The 25,236-nt window shown below is 28.4% G+C and overlaps 2 protein-coding genes across 3 annotated transcripts in view; both read right to left on the reverse strand.

Annotated features, from left to right (window-relative positions):
- LOC124421716 (von Hippel-Lindau disease tumor suppressor) overlaps window positions 1–17,870 on the reverse strand; it is a 55,573-nt gene extending 37,703 nt beyond the window's left edge. The window contains exon 1 of one of the 2 annotated variants that reach the window (XM_046957222.1): window positions 17,816–17,870. The gene's annotated coding sequence lies outside the window, so the exon portion shown is untranslated. Of the gene's footprint in view, window positions 1–3,527; window positions 4,641–17,815 lie in introns of those variants that run through there. The other variant, XM_046957221.1, reaches the window with a different exon arrangement.
- Window positions 1–25,236, reverse strand: part of LOC124421713 (prolyl 4-hydroxylase subunit alpha-2) — a 309,909-nt gene that overhangs the window by 271,252 nt on the left and 13,421 nt on the right. The window lies entirely within an intron of this gene.

Genomic DNA, 25,236 nt, shown 5'->3' on the forward strand with positions numbered 1-25,236 from the left:
GCGATAATTCATCGATAAAGATCCGTCGTTTCTACAGAGTTATGTTTCTCCAATAGCAAACATCAGTTATTTTATCGTAGACTTTTTCCAATATTCGTTAACGCATCAAACTACGTAAACAAGTCAACGTAAAATCCCATAACGTAATCAATTTACACGAAAGATTTAATCGTTCATTTAAATAATAATCGATTAACTAGAAACATTTTATGAGAATTGAATTAATTTTTACTTTAAATGTATATACAAAAAATATTGAAGAAAATGTTTACATTGAAAAAATGATTACATATCAAGGATTTAATATCCCTTTAATAAAAATTATTAATATGTTTAATAAATCCGTTAATTCATCATCTACTATTTTCACTAATTTCAACTCATATATATACATATATATATATATATATATATATATATATATATATATATATTGATTGTCATATATTGATTGTCATATAATTAAATTACGTTCTCAATCCAACGTTATTGTAATTACGTTAAATTACAACAGCAAAATCAATTAACATAGTTAAGTACTTTTCGAGAGAACACTAACCGATAAACTCGTATTAGAATAGGGTTCCTAATAGGGAAACGAACGAGGTTGGACACGATGATCGACGATCGCTATGCGATTCCTAATTTCGTCTTCGGCCGAATGGCGGGTAGGTCGTAATTTCCGAGGACAACTGCGGTCGTGTGCTCGTTTATGAACTTGCGAAAGAGAGAGAGAGAGAGAGAGAGAGAGAGAGAGAGAGAGAGAGAGAGAGAGAGAGAGAGAAATAGAGAGAGAGAGAGAGAGAGAGAGAAAAAGAGAGAGAGAGAGAGAACGAGTCAGTAATTTTGTCCTATCGAGGGAACCATATGTCGACGAAAGGGTGTCGCGTAGGTAGGTGGCCCTCATTCTAACGCCACGTGGATGTCCCTTGCGGCACGTGAATTTCGTCGACAAGAATACGTGCGTGCGCGCATTCTCACAAGCGGACGAACAAGCCAGTATTCACCTACGGCATGATGTTCGCTTTACAGATCATTAATTAATTTCGCTTATATATTCTCATTCAAAATTCACAAACCTATGTCGATCGTTTACCTTCGTCTACAATACAAATAAACTCTCAGTATCGCTTAGTCAATTTGCTATTTAATTGTTTCATAATTCTAATCTTCCTCTAATGAGTTGTACAATTTTCCACTTTGATCTTGAACATAGAAATTGTACAATCAGTAGAACCAAAATACGAACTGATCATATTCGTTATCGGATATACGCGTATATATGTATATGTGTATTTATATATATGTAAATATTCGAGACACGTAAATAATAATTATACAGAAATAATCTTATTACGATATGTACTCCGTGATGCACGATATTTGAAAATTGCCATGAGCAATGTATATTTTTTTTATCAATACGAATAATATTATTAAAAGAAAACAAAATCTCTATAGGTTTTGATTGATACGTGTAAAACACGTTCTATTCTTTTGAGATACTATTTTCAACGAACAATTGCATTGGCTCGCACGTTCTTACTCTCCTTTGTTTTTCTTTTCTTTGTGCATTTATCGATCGGAATCGATTCGTGTTTCCTATCGATTCCTGCACGTATAACATGATCACCTTTAAAAAACCATTTTGATAAAATATACACTATATACTTATATACATATGTGATGTTTATATGTCCGATATTTGATGCTCGTCTGCGCGCGCGCACGCATTTTATCCAGGTAACTTTGCTATTAATTTTTTATGTATCTATATTCGTATATCTTTTTACACATTTTATATACCTATATAATAAAGCAATTTGAAAAATTGTTAAATTTAGTTTTATTAGTTTTTCCATCTATTTCCCTACAAATCTACATAAATTTATTGTACTCGTTTACAATAGGTTTTAATATTGATAGATATGTTTTATTTTTGCGATTTCATCTCTGTTAATATAACACCACAGAATTGTAATATTTTCAAAGGATATAGATCCTTTGTAATATTTTCAAAGGATATAGAATCGAGCCTCCTTCACATCGTTGTAAATTATTTTCCAGTCAAACTTTTCAAATGCTTCTGTTATTCCGATTTAGTCACCAGATAGTCTATAGATGTTTTATTAAAGATATCGATGTAAAGAGATTATTCAAAAATAATAAAATATATAAATAGTTATAAGAAAAAATATTACTCAAAACGATAACTGTATGCATATGTGTACATTAATGTTTATTAATTTTTTGTAAGATAGAATTATTATCGACAAAATGCACTTTTAAATTAACGCAATTTTTGAAACTGGATATATTTAACACATACCTAATATTTTATTTATCACATATTAATAATATTCTTCGAACAACTTTATTATATCCGTGCGAATCGACTGCTATCGCTGGTCCAATGCGAGACGCGTATTTAAAATCGCTCTCAAAAAACAACAATACTAAACAATATTTATAGATAATTGGGCGATAACGCATTCGCAATTGCCGTTTGTTAAGCGTGACACTTAGATGGATATAGTATATATAATTTTCAAAAGTTATAACTGAATACTGCAATGTTCTATGATTTAAATGTGTCTAAATGTAAAAATATAAAAAATAACTGCTTCTAGATATTATGCTTATAATGATTTGTTGTTTAAAATTAAAAAAAAAGAAGTTAAATGTTTGATAAAAAATTACAAGAAATATTAAAATTGAAAGAGTTTCATTCATTAAATATATTTTTTGGAAAACGAATATAATGAATTTACTGTAACATAAAATAATAATATTTTTACTGATTTGTTTAACATAATAAATTTACGTTGTATTTAATGATAACATGAAATGTAAAACATTACTAAATTAAAAAATAATATCAGAATGTAACAATAGAATGTATAAGAGTAAAATTAAATAAAATTAAACGTACTTGAACAAAAAAATTAGCAATTAACATTTAATATTTAAATTTAATATTATATAATAATGTTCTTTAGATACATAACAATTTTTAAGAGATCTGTTCAGTAAGTTAACGGTTTGAAAACCATAATCCTTATGGGTAGAACTATGTTTTAAACGATGATTGACGATTTTAAAATGACATAGGGCTACTTCACTAGTATTCAAATAAAGATTTTGATATGAGTTAGGACTACGTTATCAATATTCAGCTAAAGATTTAGAAATGGCATAGAACTACGTTACCAGTCTCAAATGTGTTAATAAAAGTAATTAATGTACAATAATTAATAATTTCCGTATTCGAATATTACGAATCGTTTTCATATAAAACAATTCAGATTGGTGGTAACATCAGAATAAACAAATTTCTATAATCGTTACCTATATAAAATATTTATTTAATGTTTAAAAACTTTCAATATGATTTTAAATTAGTTCCTTTAATTGATAAAGATAAAAAGATGCTTGGAAAATCGAGTACGAGAGAGACCCTTTTGAATAATATACATAACTCTTAAATATAAAGAGCGAAAGTAGTAACTTGGTCCAAAGTGAACTACCTGTCTAATCCAGCTCAAGGAACAACGGCACCCGTCTTATCTACTTTTATGAGAAGATCTCCACTAAGAATGTCAACGATGTTATTCCTCTTAAATACTACGAAGAACAAATACGAATAATTCTTAACTGCAGGATAAGAAGAAAGAATTCAAAGAGCCGGAGGAACTGTTTGATTAAACAACAGTTTATCTTTTATACTCGACAATTTCAAAGGAATCAGAAATGCTTTCTTTGTATAAAAAATTTAACAAAGACCTGTTTTATTAATCACTTTCTTACATTTTGCAAATTTACATTGACATTTACCGATTCTAAAAATTCTCTTATCGAAATAATAAATAGATAGTAAAATAATAGAATTAATAATATGAAAGTCTTATTTTATGTGTCTGTAATTTCTCAAAAACTCTTATTATCTCCTTTCAATCTAGACAAATATTTTGTATAATTGCTCTTTACGATCCCATAGAAAGTTTAAGATAATTAACTTACGGAAATATTAACTATAAATCAGGTTAAAAGCCTTTAAATTAGTAAGAGAGAGAGAGGGAGAGAGAGAGAGAGGGAGAGAGAGGGAGAGAGAGAGAGAGACAGAGAGAGAAAAAGAGACAAGAAAATTGTGAAGTCTGTTATCAGAAATGCATTGATTGAGTAATTTGTGATTATAATTTATATACTCCATATTTTCATCTTTCGTGCCTGTGTTTTGTATTTTGTGTTTTGTGTACATGGATGAAACAATAATAGCGTATTTTGTATAAATTCAGTGACCCGAGTTCCAAAAAAATTTTATTTCAGTTAATTCCAGTGGCTTTCTATATTCCTATAAACAGACAGTATGTTAAACACATTTTGCACTTTCCCGAATAACGATGGACGATATATCCAACCAATGGAAAAGTTTTTACACTTCAAATCAATACATTACATATAATCTAAAGTAAAGCGAATGATTCATATATATTAATTAAAAAAAAAGAACTATAAAAATGTTTTTTTAAATCTTAGCTGTTTGTTATGCTGGACGAGAAAAATATACTAATTATTATAATTGAATTACTAGTTAAGTTAATGAATTATAATTACTAATTATTATAATTAAACATCTTAATCTATGCGTATGTAGTTTCTCAACATTTTTTACTATTTTTGTTCAATCCAGATTTTGAATAATTTCGAAAATTTTGTATAATTTTTCTTTACGATACAGCGAAAATTTTAGACTGTTGTGCTTAAAGAAATATTGACTATAAAATATGCTATAAATCATTAAAATATATATATATATATGTGTATATATATATATATATATATATATATATAAATAATAAAATAAATAAATGCTTATAAGAAAAAATATTATTCGAAACGATAACTGCACGCATGTATGTATACGTTTATTAATTTTTTGTAAAATAAAATTATCGACAAATTGCTCTTTTAAATTAACACGATTATTGAAATTAAATATATTTAACACATATCTGATATTTTATTTATCAAATATTAATAATATTCTCCAAACAACTTTAATATATCAAAAACAACATTATAGTATTTTTATTTCGTTAACTGCCAAATACAATAAAATATATACATATATATATATATATATATATATATATATATATATATATATATATATATATATACACTTAATAGATATGATTGGTAATAAAAATGATTTCAAAAGACAATCTAAATACAAAATTTTTTTTTATAAATGTCAATGTTGCCCATATTTTTTTTATATATTTATATTCATTCTTTTCTGCCGTATATTATTAACATTACCGTGCATTTATTCGTGTATAATGATATCTGCTTGAAACGATCTCGGATTCTAAAATTTTCTAATTAGTGCGAAATTTACTTTTATTATTATAGATACATGTTATCACAAATAGGGGAGATATTTTGGTGTGAAACATCCTGTATATCTGGCAAATAATCTTTTTCCCGTCAAAGTCCAAAATATTTTCTGCAAAATACTTTTGCTTTTTACCTACACTTTTACTTTTATGATGCATCGAAAATATAAACGAGAGTTGGATTTCTAGGCAATAATTAAAAGTACGTTAACCATTTTACGAGCGGAAATAATTCTGACCGATGCGAAAAGAAAATGTGAAAGAAAAGGCATAAGTTATAAACTAACAATTCATTTCATAATAAAAAAATAAAGTAAAATTTAAAAAAAAAATATAAATATCTAATTTAAAATGTTACATTATAAAGGATATAAAATGACATTATAAATGAATAGATATAATAAATAATTTTTTTTAACTAAAAAGATGAATTCTGAACATTTTTTTATCTTTTCATTGAATAAACGATATTTCTTTTTTTTATTGTTGTCAACAAAACCCAAAGAAAGTAATTACGTAAATCCATCAAAGCAGTCGAATTCTGTTTCTCTTTTTCGACTTCAAAATATCGTGCTTAGAAGATAGTGTTCAATTCGTACTGGCTGAATCGTGGCTGGCAAGAATATCCCCTATAGTAGGAATAACGCCAAAGGTGGCAACCTTTCGTATTAGAGAAGTCCACAAACCCAGCTTGGAAGCCGCGGATATATTCCTGTGGTCGTTAGCTGCCCACAAAACCACGGACTGTAACTCAATTAATCCGGATTGATCCACCCGTATTCGCGAGCACTGTTATATGTATGATACACGTACGTAAATGTTGATATATGTATGAGTGTTCGTTTATACGTATACGATGCATTACCTACGCATGGAGATGTGTTATCGATTAGAGGGGTGATGGTATCAGTGTATCAGAGAGAGAGAGAGAGAGAGAGAGAGAGAGAGAGAGAGAGAGAGAGAGAGAGAGAGAGAGAGAGAGAGAAAGAGAGAGAGAGAGAGAAATATAGGATGAATTTATCCCAAATGAAAGCGTATCTCCAATGTTGACGATTATATCGCGACGTGATAACGAAAGATGACTCTACGTGAGACGAGAAATATCGCTACTCTTCGGCTCTTTCGCCATTGATGGATTAGAAACTAAAATCCCATGGGACCGGCGTCGTCTCGACTGAAAGTCAGGTAAACCTAGACATGATCGCGTTGCAAAAGATATTGCCAAAGCTCCTTTCATTTTATAGCGATCCTTTTTTTTGAGAATGATATCGGCAAAGTAAGATATATTGTGATAAAATGTGATAGAAATTATAATAAAATGATTCGATAAATGAAGTGGCTGCACTGATAAATTTTGTAACGATTAATTTAATTTCTATTATAACGATTAATTTTAATAATACGTAAAGCAATTAAATTAATTTTAATAATACGTAAAGCAATTAAATGATCTATTTTTTCCATGCGTATATATATATTCATTAAAATAGCATTCAGACGAAAATGGTTGCATTAAATTTTAACGAACACGCAAATAGGTATAATCGAAGTTTGATTCAATGCTATAACAACTAATCACGACAAAAGTTTCCTTCCAATTATACGAATGACTTTCCTTTCGGGAAATTTTACTCGTTACGAGGCATGTTATATGAGAGACATTCACCTATTTATATTATTTCGAAACTGGTCGCAACATTTGTTGGCAACATAAGCGAAATATTTATAATGCACGGATAAAGCTTTCGCTCGCAATTATAAATTTAATAAACGCTACCTGTGTGTGTCTCTAAATTTGGCAGAGCAATTTTATTGTAATTAAAGGTACTCTTTGATTTTCTTTCGAATTGTAAATTACAAACGTAAATTTCATGGAAAAAAGGAATAACGTAAATCATAAATTACAATAATGCGATAACGGTTTGTTAATAGATTGGAAAAAGCATTATCAATATCGATATTGTCAATCTTGACAAGTCTTTTAATTTATTATAACATGTGGATATGTTTTTATGTCGAGAGCTCATATATTTGTATTTTTTATATTCTATTTTATTTTTTCGCTACAAAATTAATTGTTAGTTCATATCCGAAATATAAGTCATTACTTACAATTATTATAGTATATTATCAGAAAGTAGATATAATATCTGTAGTAATATAATTATCATATTATAGATTTATGTTATTTTAAGTTGTAAATATCATATACTTAGTATATTATTATATATTAAATAATATTAATATATTTAATATCATCTTATTAATATAGTATTAATATAGTATAGTTATAATATTACAAATTATGTTATATTTACCACATTAAATAATTTTGTCTTTTTTAATAATAATAAAAAATAGAATTATAAGTGTTAATTTTTCCGGTTATTTCCAAGTTATTTCTTGAATTAATGCAAGCACGATATTTGTCATTCTATCAGGTCGATAATAATATACCTATAGTTCGATTTCATAGAGTTACAAGGTTGCTATGACGATAGATAGTCGCACCATAAAAATAGATTTTTTGGCTTCGGAGTTTCTTCCAACAAACGTTAGAGAGCGACGCGTGAGAGTGCGATCATACATCACAGAAATTGCCATGAAGGGAAACGATGATAACGGATCACGCATATGCGTCCAAAACGTATGTAGAAAGACACGGGTAACGTTACACGAATCTATTGGTGCCGCAGGCATGGAAAAACGATATGCTCATCTCTATTCGTTACATCAGCGTATTATCACAAGTACCAATGGATTGTAATGTATTTTTAGCAGGTGGAAAAAAAAAGTAGTTTCTTAATGTAATATTTAATATTATTCCTTTGAAAGGCTAATTTCGAATCGTATACATCATTAAAAGTTTTTCTACTTTACTAACGAGAATGTAGAATGTTGAGGAAAATTTACGTTAGTTATTTCTAACCATTTTACATTATTACGTTTTTCTTTCTTTCTTCTTTTTCTTTATTTTTCCTTTTCTCTTTGTTTTTTTTTTTTCTTTATAATAAATATATTAACTTAAAACATTATTGAAACTCATGAATCTATATAGAGTAATCTCGACATTACTTCTAACATAACGTAATATTCTATGGAAATATAGATTATTAGGGTAATAGTACATTTAAATAGTGATACATTCGGATAATGGAGGATTTAGTGTAATGAACATGCTCGAAATTCTAACTCAGTTAATCCGTATTAATTGACTTCGCTTCTAAAATGTATCACACCGATGATGTAAGCAAATCACAAGTTAGGATGTACCGAATCGAGTTCCTACTGTAAGTAAGCCGTGTATGTACACTACCGATAAATGAAATATTTAATTAGTATTTTTATACTGATTAAATATGTACGTATCCTTAATTAGTCGTATTTATTATTTTATTTGAATGAAAATATAATAAAATATATCTGACTTTATCTTGTTGGTAGAATAAAATTTTTAGCAAATTTATTTGTTATTTTGTAAATCACTTTTAATATTTTTTAAGATCTTGATGATAAAAAAATATATCGAACATTTATTATAATTTATGGAACATTTAATGGTAATATACAATTAAAATTTTTTTTTATTTTATCTATTTAATATATATTAGTAATACGCATAGAAGTTCAGGACCTCTACATTTATCTTATTCAAACGTGATTTTTTAAATCATAATTATGAATTTATTTTTCAAATAAGTTATCGTACTATAGTAACTAAATTATATCATATAAAAGAAGGAACAAAAAAAGATAACCTTCATATCTCAAGATAAATATAAGAATAATCTCGAAAAAAAAATACCATGGAACATATTCCTATCTATAAACAACAGAAATACAAAGTGGTCAAGTTAGATAATATAACCTGTGTATGAATTCTTTTATAAATTCTTAATAGACAAAACAAAAAATATTAATTTTTTAAAAATTATAAGGTAAAGCAACTCGAAAAATATGAGCGAAAGTTTTATGAACAAATTTCTGATTTTCGATCTTTAATATAGAAAAGCATAACTGCTTGCCGCACTTCTCTTTTCATTGAAACCTTCAGTTTACATATACTATCAAATTACATTTAGTTTTTTAATACAATAATTGTATGAATCGACTAAAAATTTTCGCATCAGTGAAAATTAATCGACGTAAACGATGTTGTTTTGCCATCTTCTATTTCTCGCTCTGTTTCTCTCTCTCTCTCTCTCTCTCTCTCTCTCTCTCTCTCTCTCTCTCTCTCTCTCTCTCTCTCTCTCTCTCGCGCGTTCTTATACTTTCTTTCTCATGTTTACTACAACCATATCGGTCCTTTTCATCCCCCTAAAACATTATCCAATCTCAAAGTTCGTCGGACAAGGTTTGGTCGCTTTTTTATGTTACAAACTCGTTATCGTCGAATTACCATTGAGTTACAACGAAATGGCTTTTGAAAGCACTGCGTGCTGAAGAGATGCTTACGAAAATGATAAAGAGAGAGAGAGAGAGAGAGAGAGAGAGAGAGGGAGGGAGAGAGAGAGAGAGAGAGAGAGAGAGAGAGAGAGAGAGAGAGAGATAGAATGTGATCTTTTACGACGAAAGAAGAAAAGAATTTAACGTCATGTTCCAACTTGTCTAGAGTCTATCCAATATCAAAAGAATAAAGGGACGATTTGATGTAGAAAAATTTCTAACGAAAAACGAGTTGTAAAAAATAATGTTATACAGTACCGTGATACGTCATTTAAAAAATCTGCTAAACAAGAACGAAGAAAGAGAGAGAGAGAGAGAGAGAGAGAGAGAGAGAGAGAGAGAAAAGGAAAGAGTTGAAAAGAGAGCACTTGCATATCTTCTTTGAAGCAGCTTAAATTGATGATACTGGCAACGTTCTTATCGATCGATAAGGCACATATCGATTTCCTCTATGATGGTTATTGGATTACTATAGAAATCCCAATTTCCCTCCCGTTTCCCTAATAAGTGTTAAACGTGGATTATCCTGACTTATCGTTTTATACGATACGACTTCATGAACCATAGCCATTCACCAAACTTCACAGCTAGGAGAGGCTCTCGAAAATATCGAAGTCAAATCAAAATGAATGTTGAAAAATTGCATAAAACTGATAAAAAACTCGAGTAAAACTCGACAGGAATGTTCATTCGCATTAATAACGCAAATTTCTCGTTTATTTTTATTTCCGTTGTTAAATTCAAAAAGTAGAATTTTTTTTATTTTATCCTTTAGTCCGACTCCAGTTATAAGATACATAACAACGCTCGTCCGATTATTCCAATGATATTATATATCCAATTATTTCGATATTATCTATTATCGTTAGATATTTCTAGAGTAATTAGAAAACATAATAACTTATCGTTCATGCTCTATTCAATTTTATGAGCATCTTATTAATCTATCCGATCTACTCGATCGATCTTATTTACACGAGAACCCCTTGCTTATTCCATCGAATCGATTATAGATTTCGATGTCAATGACCTATGTCGCACGAAGCGTAGATCTATCTTCGATGGTGATGACATTCGATGCCAGAATTCGACCTAATAAATTAGAGCTTTACCTCAGCGACTACGCGAATTACAGAATTAATTGTTACGGTTTATAACGATAGCGGCAATTTATCGTTTAAACTCGAACGAACATGCTCTGACGATGTTAGCTTATCGACCGAGCTAAATCGTTTCACCATGTAACTTCATTTTTTTTCTTCTCTTTTCTTTTCTTTTCCTTTCCTCTTTTTTTCATTCCTTTTTCTATTTTTTTCTTTTTTTTCTTTTTTATATAAAGTTCACGATCTTCTGATCTATGTATATAGAGATTAAGTTAACCATAATGAACCTTCGATTAAAAACTAATATACATTTCGCATGCATTTTTATTGAGTTATATTGAAAGATTATACAAAATAAACTAATTAACATGTTTTCTTCTTCTCCTTTTTTTTGTCTTTCCAATAAATGTAAAATTCAATCTGCATAAAATGTATAAATTATGAAGTTTAGTAATTACAAGGAAATTTAAATGATAACATCTTCGACGAAACTATTCAAGGAAAGCATACTGTTTTCCGTGTACTGGTATGTCAACAGAATATCTACAAGTAACTTGAGTATGCGTATCATATTGTAGGCATGTATGTGTGGTTATATACAAACGCGTCAACAAGATCGAGAATGCAGTGAAACTTAAGTGGTACTTAAATCTTCGAAACCGTAACATTACGAAAGTAAGACACACATATGATCTAAGTATAGAGTAGTGTATCTGTGTGTACGGAAACGCGTTACTTTTCGTTCCGCGTATCTTCGATACGAGTACCTTCCATTTGGAAGGTAGGAAAAATTTATAGATCAAAATCACGAAAGCAGAATTTTTCTCTTTTAACGAAAATTTATATGCTTCTTTTTTTCGATAAAAGAATTATGATGAGTATTAAAACTAAAATAAAATTATATTTAATAGGATTGAATAAACGATTATATAATTATCTTAAATGGAATTAATCTTAAAAAAATTAAATGATCAATTATATAATTGGCTTAAATAAAATTAGAATTAATAGAATTCGATAGAATTTAATAATCACAGATCAAAATTATAAAAATTAAATAACATTTTAATATAATAAAAATTGTATGAATATATTATAGATTTTCGATAGACATACATGCATATATGTATAACAACAAATACGTTTACCCAGCTTCCAAGAGTTTAAACGAACTATAATTGAAATATGTATGTACATACTCTAACAAAGTTGTAATTGTGAGTTATTTTTGGAAATAGGTTAGTTTCATTAGAATCTTAAATCCTCGTTTGGTGTGGCAAATACATAAACAGTTCTAATAATATATCATCTATTAAGTGAAAATGGAGAGACCAAATGTAATAATTAAATTTACAATTTATCATGTATATTTTTTATATGTACTTTTTTATCAACAGCTAAATACCTCCGCTATTTATGACATAAGATAATTTTTTTTCAAGGTCATTTGTTTAAAGAGATTTCGAAGTAATCACTTTTTTCAAGTAGACTCATGTTTTTTAATGCATTAGTCGAAGCGACTTCACATTCTCTATCAAAAAGTATTAACCCATGTATGTGTTGAAAAATTTTTAATTTAATAGATATTTTAATTTAAATATTATTAAAAAACTCACTCTCTTACTAATACTACTTACTTACTAATACTCTGACTACATTTTAATAAATGTGTATATAATCTTAAAAATATTAAAATTGTAAATAAAAATTTTGTTGTATAAATGGGTTTTTTGTATAAATAGATTTTTCATATAAATGAATTAATACATTTTTATACAGAATTAAGATCGACTAACGTGATAAAGAATATACGATTCTATTTAACAAAAAAAAAAGAAATAATGATTACCTCGCAATCTCTTTAAAAAAATGACCTTAAAAAAAGAAAATTCTTATCCTTACGTGTTTCCTTTCAAATAGCGTAATTTTTTCTCAAAGATTTTTTCAATAAAATCATAAATAACAGAGATATTTAGATATCCCAAATTAGATGTCCGATCATTTATATAATAAAAAGAATTTCTCTAATAGTGCTTTACTTCTACATAAATATAAACGAATGTAACAAATGATTTATATGGAATACGAACGGATAAATTTAATCTGTTGATAGTCCGAACGTAAATAGAACGTAAGCGTTCTTCTAATTAACGATGATTTATTGAGAATCGGTGGTATTTCCTTCATCATACGTAAATAGAACAACGAAACGTCAGAACATTAGCGATCTCGTAAAAATGTTTTTTTTCATGTTTTATTACCAATCCCTTCTTCACATTTTCATCAATAATTAATAAAATTAATAGTCGTTAAAAAGTTCTATTAAATCCTATCAATCCTAATAATAATATAGCGAAACGAAATAAGAAAACAAATTTTTATAATAAATTCTCAAGAAAATAAAATGTGTAAATGAAATATCCATAATCAAATATATATATATATATATATATATATATATATATATATATATATATATATATGTATATATACATATACTGATCGAAAAGCCTCTATCACAAGGAAAAAACGCGGGTGTATCCTGCAACGTCAACGATTTACTGTCGCTTGGAAATTCTCAAAACCTTTAATAAACAAGGCATCACCCAGGACTCGTTTCTGTTATTGTTTATATGACATCGATACCTTTCCATGATAGGATGAATGTCGACTTTCATATTGAAAAGCGCCTTCGACTGGCCCACCACTGCCTTGAATTCTCCCCTTCTCGTCTGCCTTTCCTCTACTTCTATTCATCTCTTTCTCTCTATTTGTCTCTCTCTCTCTCTCTCTCTCTCTCTATCTCTATCTCTATCTCTCTCTCGACTCCTCTTCGACGAAATACAGAACCAACCAACCAACCAACCAACCAGCCAACCAACCAGTCAGCCAACCAGCCAGCCAGTCAACCAACACAGTTCCATCCAATGCTGATCATTTACTCGTCGACATCGAACACGTTCGTTCAATTTAAAGAGCCGTCGTTGGGGTCGACGAGCAGCATCGATATTTCGAGTGTTCATACTCGAGACCCCTGCATATGCATATATTCGATCCGATACGTTGACGATATATAACCTTCGATCTTAAGAATATTCTCTCACATCTATTTCTTTCTCTCTTTCTCTCCCCCCCCCCCTCTCTCTCTCTATGCATTTCTCTATTTATCTCTTTTCAAAATCGAGATTGAACAAACTTTATTACAAACTTTATTACTATCATTTCAATTTATTACTATTAGATCACAAACTGTATTACTATCTTCCAATCATTCATGTTTTTTTCAAACATTTCATATAAAAATGTACATGTTTGAATTAATAATTGTCATAATTAATAAATGATTTTAGAAGGACATATATGTATCGATTAAAATGTTTATGGATAGTCTTATTAATAATTTTATCTAACCTGCGCTCATTTTTAGGTTACACGTACTAAATATTGTTGATTTGGTAGATTACGAACTGTTTATTGAAATAATGATAATCTTATTTATAATTTTGAGACATAAAGGCTATAATGTAAAAATGTAATATCGATTATTATCAGACTAAAGGTCTAGTCTTGTTAATTATATTAGTCACAAGAAGGATAGTCGATTAAAATTATAAAGGATAAGATTGTTTTATTGCTTTAAATCATCTAATCATGGAACAAATTTCGACAAAGAATTTTCAAGGGTTTTGAAATTTGAATGTAATACACATATTTTTATTTTATGTTATTTATTATTTATATGTTATATTATTTATATTATTTTACATTATTTTATTATATTACTACGTATAAATATATATGTTTTTTCAAATCTATGAACTTAAATTTTTGAGTAGATTTTCTTTTTAAAAAATCATTTAATTATGTTAATTGAATACGCAAAACTTCTATGCGTATTCACTGTACGACTTTTCAATGCATTGTCCTGGCGTTTACATTTGTGTATTTATACACGTATCATTTCGTATTGTTCACTCGTCACACTACTTCGAGGGAAGTTCGAAGTAATATTTTTCGATAATATTTATAATGCATCTAGGAAACATCATTGACGTTATATTCTCTATTCCATGAGTTTATTTTCATTAGCATAAATTCAATCCGATTATATTTCTGCGTATATAAATAACTAAAAAGTGAAATAAGTTGAAAGATTGATCAAACATAATCGATCTCAATATATTCACGTTATGATTAAATTTGATGTTGGAGTTGAGAGTATTGCATCTCGACTTCCCCTATTCGTTGAAAGCCTCTTAGGGTCACTTCGACTTTAACGACCGCAGCAATTAAATCGATCATATACATAGACATACATACATACATATATACATACAACATATATACATACATATATATATATATATGTATATGTATACATATATATATACATATATATATATATGTATATATATATAACAAAATCACATGAAAAAATTTCAAAAAAAACTTCATTCCTCTCATGTTGAGAAAAAAAAATATAGATTCTATCAACATGAGTCTAGAAATGTTTAATTTCTAAATTATAAGATTTTCAAGTGTGATATACTTGATTATTATATAGAATGAATATAATTAGAGTATAGTCTAATTATATTTATTCCATATTATATGTAATACAATATATGTTAATATATTGTAGTCAATTATGCTGTTATTATGATACATTCTGTTGACATTCCCTTACATGAAATATTCGAAATGTCCACCTGGTTGAATACAGGCCTCATTAAGTTCCGAATGCACTCCCAAATTCCTAGGGTAATATGTATTGAAATCGTATTTTTGAATTTTGTTAGGTATTGTTAGAGTTTTACGTATTGAATATCTATGTATTATTCATTCTATTATATTAATGAAACAATGTATACAAATGAATGCATTCACGTCCACACATTTCGTTTATGGTTTGGCGGATTGCAATGTACTAATTGTAAGATTATATACGGAAATCTTATAACTCAGAAATTAAGCATTTCCGGATCCACGTTGATAGGACCTATTTTTCTTCTCTGCATAAGAGGAATACATTCCAGAAGTTTTGACACATAGTTTTATTATACTATATATAGACACACATTCTCAAGAAATTTAGCACGAGATCGAGTGTGTCCGATCTCAGGGATATTAATTTATTTATTAAGTAATAATCTTTTGTGAAAGAAGATATTTAATCTTACCATATTTATCTTCATTATAAGAAAAAATAAATAAATTAATTAATTAGAAATATTTCGAATTTCTCTCTACATGTTTTCTGACATCAAACATGATCCTATTATCAATAAATTGTATAAAATACCATATCTCTCATATCAATAAATTTCTTTTTATGTAAATTCGTAAATATAACAAAATTCTAATAGAAAACAGAGCACATTATACCTGTTATATAAAAATCTTTTTAATAAAGACTATATTAAGATAAGTAAGGATAAATTTAGCATTATATATAAATTAAGGAAATAAGGAATAAGGACATTGTCTTCAAGAATAAAGAAATGAAGTTTAAAAAAGATCGCTAATTTTAAAAAGATATCATATTTACGTGGATTTATTTTTTCATGCTAGGATATTTAAAAAAAAGTTAAAATATTACCAAAAGCTTGTAAAGTTCGTGATAAAAATAAAATTTCCATATAAATTGACGTTATTCATGTTTAATTAATATCAATATCCGCTAAGGACCGACGATGTTGAAATAACCTTAAACAATCTGTAAAATAAAAAAAAAAGAGGAAGAGGAGAGAGAGAGAGAGAGAGAGAGAGAGAGAGAGAGAGAGAGAGAAAGAGAGAGAAATATATAGAATTTTTTCTAATTCAGTCAAACGAAAGTTCCATCCAAGTCTCGCGTAAAATTATATGTTGAGCTATAAGAAGTCTTGCATAAAACAATGCATACAAAGGTGCATTCACGATCATGAAAAAGCAAATGTAGGATGCACTTCAACGCGATTAAAAAGAAAAAATGTTTAAGTACGTATAACTTGGAAAAGTGCATAGAAGCTATGAAAAAAAAAAAGAAGAAAGAAAAAATAATAAAGAGAAAAGAAAAGAAAGGTAAGAGAAGTAAAGATTATTTGCTCTCTGAGTGAAAATCTACAAAAATAATAAAGGATTCTTTCTCTTTTTCTTTTTTTTTTTTTTTTTTCAAGAACGCATAAAACGAAAGAGCGCAAAATTTTTTACGGGATAAACAAAGCATCACATAGATTAAGATTTTCTGCATGCGACGTCTTTCGTTTTTCTGCTTTTTTGTTGCAAAATACCACATTCTCTTTCATTCCTGTATTCTTTCTTCTCTTTCTTCTTTATCTTCATTTTCTTATATTTTTCTTTATCTTTTTTCTATTCTTAAAGATCTAAAAAGAATCCACGAAGCAAACAAGGATTGCCTCCATGGAAATGTTACAAGAATTCATGAGTCGAGCAAAAACGAAGAAAATAATAACTACTCCAGTTTCTGGGTATTCTTGACTTTCAAAATTTATAATTTTTCTCAACGTTACTAATACAATAAATATATTATTTATCTTTCGAATAATAAAATAAATGAATAATAGCAAAGCAAAAAGCGAATTAAAAATGGAGAAAAAAGAACGAGTTCTTCGAAAATCATTTTAAGTAATATACTTTTTACTTTTGATCATTATTTCACGTTACAAGGCATTTATAATTTTTTTCTTTCTTTTTTCCTTTTTGCAAAATATCAATAGGAATAAATTTATATTACTAACGCGTTCTGTAAGAAGCTCGACAATCGGCACAACGGAAAAGCGACGATTTGTGGAATATCTCGGTAAACAGTTTCATTGTTAAGAGTGTATACTTTCCAACTGGAAACGGGGAAAAAAGGGTCGTACGTACGTGGACTCGGCAACGGGAATTCACTCCTTCCTTGTCTGTCTGTCTCTTTATTTCTCTTTTTCCCTGTTTCCTTACTCTTCGTTTTTCCTTCGGATAAAATGAAGTCGAGTATTCTTAACTAAAATTTCACAACCGTGTAGTAACTAAGCATATTTCCTCAAATACTATTTTATAATATATTGATATTATAAAATAATATATTTTAAGAAAAAAAAATATTAAAATCTTTCCAAGTATATTATAATGATTATAATAATTCTATATTGGCTTGTAATATAATTTATAATATATTATTTTGCATATATATTATACTGTACGTATAAAATCGTATGTACGAGTGTATATGTATATTATATACTGTACATATATATGTATTTATATATTGTAATAAGTTTATAATATATTATATTATGTATATATTAAATCTATTTTAATCTCCATTCTGTTGTAATAAAATATTAAATATGTATATATATAAATTTAAATACAGAAAGTGACCGTCCATAAATGTTCGAGCAAATATCTCGCAATTGATTGAAGTTATAAGAAAATTTATTAAAAAAAAAATTATATATATATCTCTACTTATAATTTTTTTTTGCATATTTATATAATAATGATAATTTGCAATTAAAATTACATGTGGAAAAAAATTGCTACTATACATCATTTACGAGATAATCGACATTTTAGATATTAAAATATAAATAAATATTTTTCATATCAAGGAAAAAAGAAAAAAAAGAAAATAAAATATTTTTCAATCACTAAAATGTTAATTATCTCATGAACAATCCATAATAGAAATATTTTATTAAATATGATCTCGATTGCAAATAATCATTACCATATATTAAATGAATATGTAAAGAAAAAATTATAGGTATTTATTTATAAAAAAAAAAAAGAGAAAAATTATATTAGTTTTCATAATTTGAAAAAGTCGCGATTAAACAAAAAATAAAAAAATAAAAATATTTAACATGCACTTTGTGTGTGACTAAGAACTAATAAAATTTTTCTTAATAAACTTTCTTATAATTTCAACCGGTCGCAAAATATTTTCTCGGACATCTATCAATACCCTGTATATATAATAAATCTTAAACGAATAAAAGTACTAGCTTGAGATATATATATATATATATATATATATATATATATATAATATATATTATATATATAATATTAATTATATATATATATAATATATATTATATATATAATATTAATTATATATATATATAATATATATATATATAAATATATATATATACATAATAAATGCTGAATAAATAAAAATAGTATTTTTTATTATCGAATTACTTTTGAAATACTTATGATGAATTCTATGTTCTATCATCTTTCTATTTACAGTAAAATACCAATAAAAATATTCCTCCAAAATGGACATAGAGGTTTCACATTTGCACTTGGCCAAGTAGTCGAGAGAGGCCATATTGAATTGCAAAGTTTTCGCGGATTTTCAAGTCCGCCGAGTCCTCGTGTTCACCGTCCACGAAGTTATAGACGTTGAAAAGGAAAGGAAAGGAAATAAGTAAGAGAGGAAGGAAGGCCTGACAATTGACTTGCTTCATTTTCCTCAATTCGTACCACTCGGGAAAATCCAGATTTTCCAAATCGAAATTCCTCTTGTTCGTGTATGCATGCGAGTGTAAGCGCGAACGCGAGCACAGACTCGCAAGACTTTCGAGAACGACAAGTTTGTTTCTCTCCGCTTCTTCCGCTCTCATACCTCTTACATCTCCTCCTCCTTTTTCTCCTCCCTCTCTTCTTCTTTCAGAAGCGCTTCTTATTTGACTTTGACATACGTTCAACTACGCGAGAAATAAAATAGCGAATAAACTTTAGTAAGAGGGAATGTTTCGCTTTTGAGGGCGGAAAATATATCCAATTTTTACCTTTCTGATATAAACGAATAAAATGAAATTTATTTTGTATGTGAAATAATTAAAATTAACGAAAGTCAAAATTAAGAAAAACTGAAAATTAATAATTAAAATAATTAAAATAGAAGGCGGAAAATATTTTCGTTTTTTCATCCTTTCCGAGATAAACGAATGAGTGGAATTTATTGTATATGTGAGATAATTAAAATTAACGAATGTAAGAATGAAGAAAAATAAAAATTAATAATTAAAATAATTAAAATAATTACAATAAATAAAATAATTAAAATAATAACAAATCTTGCCCTCTCATATCTTCATTAAATCAAAATTGTGACTAATTAAACAAAAATGAATAAATAAATAAATAATAATTACGTAGCCACTTAAAACGATCAAGAATCTTCAAAGATCAATGTTGGCCGTAAGTCAAAAAAATCTACAAATTCGTCTGACTAAATTACCCGTCGTAAGACATTGAGTTCCTAACTTTCAAAATCTCAATGAAAGCTTCTTCATGACATCGAAAATCTTTCCGCGTAAATTATGAAGCAGCCTACTGTTAGAAAAGAATTGTACTTTGTCGCAGATTTTTGATACAGTCAAGAATCCTCTCGATGTCAGGATGTATCGTAAAACTAAACACAAATAAGTCCCGTTGTTTCCTTTTTTATTTTTTTTCTCTCTTTCCCAATATTTTGTAGTCACTCGTTTGCATTTCATCGAGACTTTATGCAACGACCGCAACCAGAATGTTCCGACGTCGTTCTTTCTTTAAATTCTTCGTTCCCTTCAACCACCGTTTCTCAATCCAAGATCCATCCATCGCTGAACTTTCATCGAATCGGAAACGAATCAGAGACGTCTTTCTCCAAAAAAAGAGAAAAAGAGAGAAATAGAGAAATATATATATATATATATATATATATATATATATATATATATATATAAAGAGAGAGAGAGAAAGAGAGAGAGAGAGAGAGAGAGAGAGAGAGAGAGATAATGATAAAAATAAAAATGTGATTCCGACGAACCACGCAAACAGGGTCAGCGATTTTAAATTGCTTCCTTACGTTGAATGACATCACGATTGAACAGGATCCTGAGGTTGAAGCGATTGATTTAAATATCGTTAGAAATTTTTAGAGAAAATGAAAATCTAAATTGACATTAAATCGAAAGAATACCACTCTATTTAAATAAATATCTTATATAACCAGTTAATTTTTTTTCTATTAATTGTTTTTATTTTTATTTTTATCTTTCTTTATAAATTTATTCGATCTCAATTAATTTCAAGAAAATTATGTTAATCTGTGAAATTTAATACAAAGAATTTTCTAATCGAAAAATAATTTTTCGACATCTCAATTCTTCAGGTGGAAAATCGAAAAATGGTTTTCCCTTCGCGTTGTTCAGATAAAAATCACAGTCAAAAAGAAATCAAATGCAGTGAAATCATTTCCCATGTTAAATGAAGAGTCAAGGAGTCGTGAAGGAAAGCTTTCGCGCGTAACGCACAGCTTTCGTTCTGTAAAATCGGTCGAAAAGACGAATGAGGGAAGCAGAGAACGCGGGTATGGAAGAGAAAATTTATGGAGGCTCGGTTTATTAGCCATTAGGGTAGAAAGCCTTCTCGAATATTGTCCCGGCACATTCCAGCGACGGCTCAACATCGATTCCATGTTCACGTATACACGTACACACGTACACATGTACGCAACACGAACCCAGAGACCGAAGTAATCCCGATGCAAGCTGCAGTCTGCAGTCGAAAGATGGAAAATTGAAATTGAAGCTCCAGCATCGACTTAATATATTCCACCAACGAGATGGATTTGTTCCACGAGCTCGTTAAAATATTTTATATCGAATCAATACGAGCTGCTTTCGTTAAAATCCTACAAATTTTTACTCCATAATATTACATCAAGATACTTGCATCTTCAAACGATAATCTTATAAATATATTAGGTGAGTCATATAAAATTAGAGACGTCAATATCTCTCACGATGATGAATAGAAAAATGAAATTGATATTATGATCATCAAGTTCATCAAAGAAAGAAAGAACACTAAATATCTTTAATTAACTGAATATCTTTAATATCGTAGATCTATCAATAAATTTTCAAAATTGATATTTTCTTTCACAGTTGTAACGGTAGTATATATTAATATTGTTTTGAATTCATCTTAATCTGCTTTAAAACTTTTATACCCGCAAAATAGCCAAGTTTTATATAAAAAAAAAACAAACATCGATGTACCCCATATTTCGGAAAATATAACTTTTAAATAAAAATTCATAATTTTACTATATCAGATTTTTCGAACCAAACATATTTTTTTGTTTTTTAATTTTGTTCTATTGACAGAATTAATCGAGATATTCACTATTTCCAGTAATAGATGACTCATAGGGTATATCCCTTCTTACATACAGTAATTTTATAATCAAATGAAACGAATATAAAAAGAAAAAAAAAATTTGACAAAATTTCATTTTCTACAGCACGTTTGCGTCTTTCATAAAAACAACGTAGTCCGTTTAATATATCGTATGATCGTGCATATAAGCGTGTTCGCAATTGAAGTCCAAGCATGGTGCAGCTTGTAGTCGAAGGGCGGAAAATTGAAATTGAAGTTGTCATACGCGAGTAATACAGCAGCAGTAGAAGCAGTAGCAACAGTAGCAACAACAGCAGCAGTAGTAACAGTAAAGGCAGCAACAACAGCAGGAACAGCATTTTATTCTCAAACGTATTCGAACGTGGGGTATCAATTTGTCTTGCGTTATACGCGTCAAAGTATATCGTATTACAAGCTGGCAAGCTTAATCTACCGTGAACGATAAGGATTAATCCTCGCGATATTTCACGCTTCCAGCGCATTACTTCTTTATCTTTTTGAAAAATTTATTACCATATGAACGCATTTTTTCTTTCCCCTGTCGATTTGTACATACAAGTCTGCCATAATAAATGGCGAGAAAAAAAAATAAATTCTATAAATAAAAAGCAACTTACATATATATATATATATGTATATGTATATGTATATGTAATGTATATGTATATGTATATGTATATGTATATGTATATGTATATGTATATGTATATGTATATGTATATGTATATGTATATGTATATGTATATGTATATGTATATGTATATGTATATGTATATGTATATGTATATGTATATGTATATGTATATGTATATGTATATGTATGTATACGTACGTGTAAATAAATCAAATGTTTTTTGTTTTTCTTTTTCTTTTTTATTTTCTCCTATAATTAAAAATTTACAAAAACGTAATGCCTGATTGATTTTTTCAAAAGAGTAACAAAAAAGAAAAAAGAATGAAAACAAATATATGAAAAGTATTTTCGTGAAGATTATTATTGTTATATATTATAATGTATAGAAGGTGATCACTTTGATTGAATTTATCGAATCGCTCGAAGATTAAATAATAAGATGAACGCTCGAAATAAGCTTTATCGTATTTCATTTGTTCTGGCACGCCTTGTTTCTCGGTGTGACATTGCTCGTTCTCTGAGAGATAGAAAAGAAGAAGAAACAGAAAGGAGGAGGAGAAAAGGAGAGAGGCCGAGAGAAAAGAGGAAGAGAATAGGAAAAACGGCGACAAAATCAATATTGACTGTTCCTGATATTTGTTTGGGATGCGACCAGGGAGGGTTTGGATTCTACGTGAGTATGGTGGCAGAATGAAAAGGACATGGTCACAATCGCTTCGGGATAGGATCCTTTCATTAAATCGAAAACGTCTTTCATGGCGGTAAGGAATCAGTATAAAGGATCTAAAATGACCAGAGGCAGAAAGATAGAGAGAGATAGAGGTAGAGAGATAAAGAAAGAGAGAGAGAGAGAAAAAGAGAGGGAGGAAGAGATAGAGAGACAAAGCTGTACCATTTATTCCAGACTGGAGGTAGAAATTCTGATCGAACCAATTTCTATGTTCCTTCGTTTTCAAAATCGAACCGCTCTTATTCTACGAGATTTACGTTTCTATACTTATTTTCTTAATCTAATAATCTTTCGTCTGAATCATCATCTTCATTTTTTCTCTCTAATTTTCTAAATAACAGACTATCAATTTGTAATTAATTATATAATTAATCTTATTTTTAGATACATCTATTGGATCTTCGTTAATCTATATATTGGATTGACAATTAGATAAAAATCAGATAATTAAAGAAAAAAGAATGAAGAATGATTATTAAATGTATATATATATATATATATATATATATATATATATATATATATATATATATATATAATAATTATCTAATAATTAATAATGAGAAAAGACATAATATTGTGTTCGTTATACCATGTAATATTCTAACGAACATCAATACACATTTTTAAAACTTTAGCTTGCCAAGTTAAAGTGCGATTTAAAGTTTTTAAGCTTCTCTAAATAATGGTGAAATTCTAGTGAAATTCTAAATGCGTTCGCTTTTAAAGGCTGAACGGTCACGAAAGGAATTTATTTGTCGAGAAAGCACTAACATGCTTTGTTTTCAAAATACGAGAAACTTATCGTATAAAATCGATTAATAAATTGATCAATAAATAAATGTAGATTAATTTCGAAAAATAAATGTAGATTAGAAAACCGAACGTATTCAATGACTAAAGATCGAAACAATTATGAATTCGAAAAGAATTTTGAATGAAGGAGGCAATTCGTTGCTTCGTGATCGTTTACTAAAAGAATAGAAGGAAAAAAGGAATATAAAGTGAAAAAAGAGAGAGAGAATAACATAGTTGAAAATACATTCATAAACAAGGTTGGTGGTTAATGAAATCGCGTAAGTAACGACCGCACGTATAACGTATCCTTTCATATAAAGTGCGCTCTTAAAGATTTTTACTATTATGCAAATCGGGAACAACAGTTCTCGAAACGATTTTCGAAAGATTGTGACTGGAAAATTAACCATCTAATTTTAATTAAGATTGTTATCAATTTCTCTTTCTTTCGCATCGACTACGCATTAAACTCTCCCTCTCTTTTTCTTTCTAATCACATACGCAAATACGAATGCGCAACACGATGAATACGTGTTAGAGAAGTTAGATTTTATGCATCAGATTACATTCATTTACAAGGTCATTATAAAGTTCCGAATCCAAGGTTATACGCATTGTTTCATCTCTATTGTTTAAACTTTATGAATAACGAAACTGAGAAAAAATTTTTTCTTTTATCTCTTAGATAAATAAGACTAGTCAAATAAAGTATTACTCAAATTTTTGAATAATGGTTTAATATAGATTAAAGTAAGAAAAAAATATTTTTAATTTTAATATCTCGTGATTTCTTTTCAACGTCGTACATAGTTTATCACTTAATTAATTATCTAATTTGCGAGATGTTTCCTGACGACAGTAACCAATATTCCTCTCCTTTCAATTGCTCGAAAATCCGGCGAAAGCTTTGAATTATTTTTATTCGAAAATAAAAGC

Source organism: Vespa crabro, chromosome 2, assembly GCF_910589235.1.
Source record: "Vespa crabro chromosome 2, iyVesCrab1.2, whole genome shotgun sequence".
Taxonomy (NCBI): domain Eukaryota; kingdom Metazoa; phylum Arthropoda; class Insecta; order Hymenoptera; family Vespidae; genus Vespa; species Vespa crabro.